The sequence below is a fragment of the Petromyzon marinus genome, chromosome 17, assembly GCF_048934315.1.
Source record: "Petromyzon marinus isolate PM22_M1 ecotype Great Lakes invasive population chromosome 17, UKy_Petmar_22M1.pri1.0, whole genome shotgun sequence".
In the NCBI taxonomy this organism is placed as follows: domain Eukaryota; kingdom Metazoa; phylum Chordata; class Hyperoartia; order Petromyzontiformes; family Petromyzontidae; genus Petromyzon; species Petromyzon marinus.
In genome coordinates, this window is record NC_133683.1 from 8,996,882 (window position 1) to 9,002,881 (window position 6,000).

Here is a 6,000-nt window from a genome sequence, read left to right on the forward strand (position 1 = left end):
TGCTGTGTACAAGCTGTGTATGTGCTGGGTACGTGCTGTGTACAAGCTGTGTATGTGCTGGGTACGTGCTGTGTACAAGAGGTGTATGTGCTGTGTACGTGCTGTGTACAAGCTGTGTACGTGCTGTGTACGTGCTGTATACAAGCTGTGTACGTGCTGTGTATGTGCTGTGTACAAGCTGTGTATGTGCTGTGTATGTGCTGTATACAAGCTGTGTACGTGCTGTGTACGTGCTGTGTACAAGCTGTGTATGTGCTGTGTACGTGCTGTGTACAAGCTGTGTATGTGCTGGGTACGTGCTGTGTACAAGCTGTGTATGTGCTGGGTACGTGCTGTGTACAAGCTGTGTACAAGAGGTGTATGTGCTGTGTACGTGCTGTGTACAAGTTGTGTATGTGCTGTGTACAAGCTGTGTATGTGCTGTGTACGTGCTATGTATGTGCTGTGTACAAGCTGTGTATGTGCTGTGTACAAGCTGTGTACAAGCTGTGTATGTGCTGTGTACAAGCTGTGTATGTGTTGTGTATGTGCTGTGTACGTGCTGTGTATGTGCTGTGTACAAGCTGTGTATGTGCTGTGTACGTGTTGTGTATGTGCTGTGTACGTGCTGTGTACAAGCTGTGTATGTGCTGTGTACAGGTTGTGTACAAGCTGTGTACAAGCTGTGTATGTGCTTTGTACGTGCTGTGTACAAGCTGTGTATGTGCTGTGTACATGCTGTGTACAAGCTGTGTATGTGCTGTGTATGTGCTGTGTACAAGCTGTGTACAAGCTGTGTATGTGCTGGGTACGTGCTGTGTACAAGCTGTGAACAAGCTGTGTATGTGCTGTGTACACGCTATGTACGTGCTGTGTACGTGCTGTATATGCGCTGTGTATGTGCTGTGTACAAGTTGTGTATGTGCTGTGTATGTGCTGTGTACAAGCTGTGTACAAGCTGTGTACAAGCTGTGTATGGGCTGTGTACAAGCTGTGTATGGGCTGTGTATGTGCTGTGTACGTTCTGTGTATGTGCTGTGTATGTGCTGTGTATGCGCTGTGTATGTGCTGTGTACGTGTTGTGTATGTGCTGTGTACAAGCTGTGTTTGTGCTGTGTACGTGCTGTGTACAAGCTGTGTTTGTGCTGTGTACGTGCTGTGTACAAGCTGTATACAAGCTGTGTATGTGCTGTGTACAAGTTGTGTATGTGCTGTGTATGTGCTGTGTACGTGCTGTGTACAAGCTGTGTACAAGCTGTGTATGTGCTGTGTACAAGCTGTCTTTATGCTGTGTATAAGCTGTGTACAAGCTGTGTATGTGCTGTGTACAAGCTGTGTATGTGCTGTGTATGTGCTGTGTACGTGGTGTGTACAAGCTGTGTACGTACTGTGTACGTGTTGTGTACAAGCTGTGTACAAACTCTGTATGTGCTGTGTGTGTGCTGTGTACGTGCTGTGTACAAGTTGTGTATGTGCTGTGTACGTGTTGTGTTCAAGCTGTGTTCAAGCTGTGTACGTGCTGTGTATGTGCTGTGTACAAGCTGTGTATGTGCTGTGTATGTGCTGTGTACGTGCTGTGTTCGTGCTGTGTATGCGCTGTGTATGTGCTGTGTACAAGTTGTGTATGTGCTGTGTATTTGCCGTGTACAAGCTGTGTACAAGCTGTGTATGTGCTGTGTACAAGTTGTGTATGTGCTGTGTATGTGCTGTGTACAAGCTGTGTATGTGCTGTGTATGTGCTGTGTATGTGCTGTGTACACGCTGTGTACACGCTGTGTATGTGCTGTGTATGCGCTGTGTATGTGCTATGTACAATTTGTGTATGTGCTATTTATGTGCTGTGTACAAGCTGTGTACAAGCTGTGTATGTGTTGTGTACAAGTTGTGTATGTGCTGTGTATGTGCTGTGTACAAGCTGTGTACAAGCTATGTATGTGCTGTGTAGAAGCTGTGTACGTGCTGTGTATGTGCTACAGGCTTAGTACGGCTTGGAAGCGTATGATTAAATAATACATATTACAATTCCTTATAGGGGAAACATACTAATTAACAGATTACTAACGTATCATATAATCACAATAACACACATTACAACTAATTACTAATCTACAACTCATTACTAATCATAACCATTGACTGATTACCAATCGATGATATAATAACAATACCCCCCCTCCGCCTCAAATCACTGCACCTGAATGAGTTAAATGATGACGTCACCCTGCTGCTCTATTTAAAACCGGGAGCAAGTGAAGGCTTTACCATTCTGGCGAATTGCCCGATGATGCTGGATGTAATTAGCAGCGAAACGTCGTACTCAAACTGTAAATGTTGTGGATTCACTCTTCAACACACCGGTGGGCTAAAGTAGTGAACTATTTGTCTTTTGTCAACTTGACACTTTTTGCTGATTGGCCGTGTCGGGTGGTGGAGGGTTACGACACATTTATAAATAACGCGATCTAACCCAAAAACTTGTATTATGAATGTGTACAAGCTGTGTACGCGCTGTGTACGTGCTGTGTACAAGCTGTGTACAAGCTCTGTACGAGCTGTGTATGTGCTGTGTACGTCCTGTGTACAAGCTGTGTACAAGCTCTGTACGAGCTGTGTACAAGCTGTGTACGTGCTGTGTACAAGCTGTGTACGTGCTGTGTATGTGCTGTGTACAAGCTGTGAATGTGCTGTGTACACGCTGTGCACGTGCTGTGTACGTGCTGTGTACGTGCTGTGTACGCGCTGTGTACGTGCTGTGTACAAGCTCTGTACGAGCTGTGTATGTGCTGTGTACACGCTGTGAATGTGCTGTGTACAAGCTGTGCACGTGCTGTGTACAAGCTGTGTATGCGTTGTGTACAAGCTGTGTATGTGTTGTGTACGTGCTGTGTACAAGCTGTGTACAAGCTGTGTATGTGCTGTGTACAATCTGTGAATGTGCTGTGTACAAGCTGTGTATGCGTTGTGTACAAGCTGTGTATGCGTTGTGTACAAGCTGTGAATGTGCTGTGTACGTGCTGTGTACAAGCTGTGAATGTGCTGTGTGCGTGCTGTGTATGTGTTGTGTACGTGCTGTGTATGTGTTGTGTACGTGCCGTGTATGTGTTGTGTACGTGCTATGTGTTGTGTACGTGCTGTGTATGTGTTGTGTACAAGCTGGGTGCGCGCTGTGTACAAGCTGTGTGCGTGCTGTGTACGTGCTGTGTACAAGCTGTGTACAAGCTGTGTGCGTGCTGTGTACAAGCTGTGTACAAGCTGTGTACAAGCTGTGTGCGCGCTGTGTTACGGCGCGGATCTCGTGTGAGATTACAGCAGGAGCACGCGTGCGGTGCTTGCACGAGGCGACAAGACGCGTGTACTCTGCACGTGTACTCTGCACGTATACGCTGCACGTGCAGAGTACACGTACTCTCCACGTGTACTCTCCACGTACTCTCCACGTGTACACTACACGTGTACACTACACACTCTCCACGTGTACTCTCCACGTGTACTCTCCACGTGTACACTACACGTTCTCTCCACGTGTACTCTCCACGTGTACACTACACGTACTCTCCACGTGTACTCTCCACGTGTACACTACACGTACTCTCCACGTGTACTCTCCACGTGTACACTACGCGTGTACTCTGTACGCGTACGCACTGCGCCGTGACAGCTCGGGCCGCGGTGCGCCTCTTGAGCGTTACGCATTCACGACACACACCGCCGGTGTCACGCCGCGTGTGATACTGGCACGCACACAGGTCTATGTAGGACACGGGGTACTGCAGCTGCACAGGCGAACAATGCGCACTGCACATCACGTGCACACGGCACGTGTGTGGGTGCCGTACTGTGGGAAGTGGTGGTATAATGGTTAGCGCACTGCGCGGCGAATCTGACGACCCGAGTTCGATTCCCGCCCACTACCAATAACAGTGGCGAATAATCTGAACTGGTCATGGGTATCCCCTAGGTCGACTTAGCCTGGGTGAAACAAAGGCGACCGGTCGTGGTGCTGGCCACCCGCACCTTCGTGTGCCGTGCCGGCCTTCATCGGCGCTCGCTGACAGCACTTGACCCAGCAGTCGGCGCAAGGCTATACGGGGGATCTTTGCTGTATTACAAAAATGCAATGAGTGCTCAGGTCAGCAGTGGCACACACTGGAATCTGTGCTGTGTATTAGTCCATGCGTACCTGACATGCCCTTCACCATCATCACCACACGTGTACACGTACAGTATGTGTGTGTACGGCTTAATCAAAGTGCCTGGTGTCTACGATGCATATATGGAGATCATCATCATCACATACGAGAAGTCGAACACGCGCGTGTACACGTACATCAACACACGCGTGTACACGTGCATCAACACACGCGTGTACACGTGCATCAACACACGCGTGTACACGTGCATCAACACACGCGCCCATAGATGCGAGCAACGCTGAGAGACTCACGTGCGCGGGGCACGGGGCCGCATGGTGGTGGTGGTGATCTCGCTGCTGCTGCTGCCTCTCTCCTCGCTTCTCTTCCTGCTGCTGCTCTTTACTGCGTTCCGTGTCTTGCTGCTGCTGTCCCTGCTGCTGTTGGCTTCTCCTCGCGATCTCGCTGCTGATTTGTGCTGCTCCTGCTGCTGCTCCACGCTTCTCTCCTCGCTGCTGCTGCCTCCGCGTGCATGCGGAGCCTCAGCCCGACCCCTTCGCCTGTGTGAGTGCGTGCGTGTGTGTCAGTGCGTGTGTCAGTGCGTGTGTGTGCGCGCGTGAGTGCGTGTGTGTGTGCGTGCGCGCGTGCGTGTGTGTGAGTGGGTGAGTGCGTGTGTGTGTGCGCGTGTGTGAGTGAGCGCGTGCGTGTGCGCGCGCGCGTGTGTGTGCGCGTGTGTGTGTGCGCGTGTGTGTGAATGTTAATGTGTTCTGTATGTCTGTGTGTCGTGGCTGTACGCATCTCTGTCTGTTGTCTGCACATACACGTGGGAGTAATCCGTATGCGCTTCTGCCCGTGTTTGTTTGGTGTGTGTGTCTTTGTGTAGCGATAGTGTAGCAGTTACACTACAAAACCTGCCCACCCCAGTTCGATTCTCGCTCACGACCCAACACCTGTGACAATTACAGTATCTAAACGAGGTTCTGGGCCTCATCTAGGTCGACTCAGCCTTAAATGAGTACGAGCTGGTGCGGCGTGTAGTAAACATCAGCAAATGCGGACGGGTGTGGCGCTGGCCACCTCATCCCGGCCTTAATAGGTGCTCACGAACAGCACTTGTCCCAGCAGTCTGTTACGGAATATACGGGGGTCCTTTTTTCTTTTGAATGTCTGCCAATATCTGTGTATGCGTATAGTATATAGTATATATGCGTGTGTGAATCTGTGCCTGTGATTCTGTGCGTATGTATAGGTTCTATGTGTGTAAATATATATTCTGGCCCTTATAGGTACTCGCTAACAGCACTTATCCCTCCCTGTCCGCTTATGTAGGATATTCCGGGGGGAATATTTTTTTCTTTGCGCGTATGTGTGTGTAGGTTTCTATATCTGTATGGCTATATCTGTGTGTGTGTAGGTTTCTATATCTGTATTGCTATGTCTGTGTGTGTGTAGGTTTGTGGGGGCTAATGCCCCCCTCCTCCTCTCCCCCTTCAACCTCCTCCCCTTCACGCCGGGCTGCCGCCGATCGAGTCATCGGCCTCCCCGCACCAGCGTCCTCTCTGTGGGACATGGCTCGTGGCTGGCTCTCCACCACCTCACGTTATTCTGCCTCCCACCCCCCGTGTAAACCACCACTCACGCTGCGGGGGCTGCGGGGGCTGCAGGCGCGCGCACACCCGGACCTGCTGCCCACCACGTGTACGCACAGCCACCCGTACTTGTTGCCCACCACGTGCACGCACTACACAATAGCTGTATGAATAAACACGCACCGTGTACCACGTGGCGCAGCTACTGTGGGGGCTACCGTCCCCCGCCATCACCGAATTGTCGGGGCCGTTGGCCACCGACTCCCCCGTTAAATTCATACCACTACCACAACTGCAACACC

The 6,000-nt window shown here is 50.5% G+C and overlaps 1 protein-coding gene across 2 annotated transcripts in view; it reads right to left on the bottom strand.

Annotated features, from left to right (window-relative positions):
• Positions 1-5,030, bottom strand: part of LOC116943384 (uncharacterized) — a 326,779-nt gene extending 321,749 nt beyond the window's left edge. The window contains exon 1 of one of the 2 annotated variants that reach the window (XM_032956235.2): positions 4,424-5,030. The gene's annotated coding sequence lies outside the window, so the exon portion shown is untranslated. The remainder of the gene's footprint in view (positions 1-4,423) is intronic. The other variant, XM_032956227.2, reaches the window with a different exon arrangement.
• Positions 5,031-6,000: the final 970 nt, after the last annotated feature.